The 1,732-nt window shown below is 27.7% G+C and overlaps 1 non-coding gene across 1 annotated transcript; it reads right to left on the bottom strand.

Moving 5' to 3' along the window:
- Window positions 1-998: 998 nt before the first annotated feature.
- TRNAW-CCA (transfer RNA tryptophan (anticodon CCA)) lies at window positions 999-1,070 on the bottom strand. Its single transcript has one exon. It is a non-coding gene; the product is annotated as a tRNA-Trp (tRNA).
- Window positions 1,071-1,732: the final 662 nt, after the last annotated feature.

Raw genomic sequence — 1,732 nt, 5'->3', positions numbered from 1 at the left:
TATGTTAACGGTATTGGTTTACTTATTTATGGTTGAAAGTCACTTATTTCTAGATCAAACGGACTAGACGAAATTACTTTCGTTTTCATCAGAAACTGAGGAGCGAAAACTCAGAACATCCCATTGGGAAATAAAAGTGAGCGTGAAACCAGTTTCAACATGCGAAATTCAGAGTTGACGACACCGAGCAGAGTGGTAGTTTTGTCTAACTAATTCTATAGACACATGATGAATTAAAGACGATTTGTTTATGTCTCAAATTTCTATATAACCTTTTACGCAAATCTTTCCATTAGCTAAAATCTTATCAGTATTCTGTTACAGGCGTCATACATCTACGATACTGGGAAAGGGGTAAAAAATTAAGTTGACAGAAATGATGGTAATGCAGTAAAAACTCATGTTGTTTCCAAGTAATACAAAATATATTTTTAAATAACAGGTGAGGAGTTTATTGAAAGTTAATTAGTAATAAACTCTAAGATACTAACAAAATAAATGAACTGACCCTTCGATAACAGAGATTCGAATTTTGTTTTATAACGCACTCTTCGTCACTGTTAACAGGTTAGAATTCAATTCATAACAATGGTAGAATATTTGTTAAAAAAATAAATAATATTTTAGATTTCTGAAAAAAGTTGCTGTTATTAAGCTACTTTCAAATTTGGAAAAAAAAAAAAAAAAAAAAAAAAAAAAGAACACTTGCGAACAATACATTCTACTTTTAAAATTAAAATTTGTTTAATAATAATAATTATTATTTTCTAGCAATTAATTTACGGAATTTTAAATTTTGCGCATTATAATTAGAAATTACTACTGTTTCCTCTTTTATACCTTTAACACTCAAGTTAATGGTTACATGACTTGCGAAAAAAAAATAATAAAGTAATGTTAATATATAGTTTCGCTATCAATGTCATTAATTATTGTTGCATAATTTACTCGTGAATTTTTAAGAGAATATTAATAAACAAACTCGGCAAAATAACCGCTGACCCGGACGTGATTTGAACACGCAACCTTCTGATCTGGAGTCAGACGCGCTACCGTTGCGCCACCAGGCCTCACACAAATAGTTTGAAATAAAATTTAAAAGTGAATCAGCAAGTTTCCAAATTAAAAATATTCAAGAAGGTATAGAATTTTTTATTACGTAATTTAGCAACACATAAAAAAATTAAATGTTTTAAATCGAGGATTAAAATAATCTCCGCTATTTAGTAATCTCGGATATCTCTAATAATATATGAAATCTCTAATAATATATGAAAAACTCAGTAGAATTATTTTTGCTTATTTATTAATTTTTTTAATTTTATTTTGTTGCATCTCTCTCCCCTGTTTTCGTATTCGAAGTTATATTTGCATTCTGTGCCTCTTAACTTACACTACATTTTACTTAAAGAATTCATTTAGAAAAATTGAATTCAGCTTATAATTAGAATATCCTTCCATACTCCAATCGATTCAAGAACAAAAAAATATAATAATATTTATCATTGATGTAAGATTTATCTGTAACTTCTTGAATCCGCAATTATTCAAAATAAAATAAATAAATAATTCAATTTAGATTGTACTTTTACGTCAGAAACACAGATGGCAGCACTATATGCGGTAATTTAATGCATTCTATAAATTCTTGAAATTTAGATTCAAGATATAGTTTTCGAACAATTTTGAGACCAAAGAATTTAAAAATAATATTGACAGATGTCTTAATGCA

This window comes from Stegodyphus dumicola, chromosome 1 (assembly GCF_044657685.1).
Source record: "Stegodyphus dumicola isolate Sdum_Otavi_A_Nest chromosome 1, ASM4465768v1".
NCBI classification, from domain to species: Eukaryota; Metazoa; Arthropoda; class Arachnida; order Araneae; family Eresidae; genus Stegodyphus; species Stegodyphus dumicola.
The sequence above is the reverse complement of the archived record's forward strand: the minus strand, read 5'-3'. Positions and strand labels throughout refer to the sequence as shown.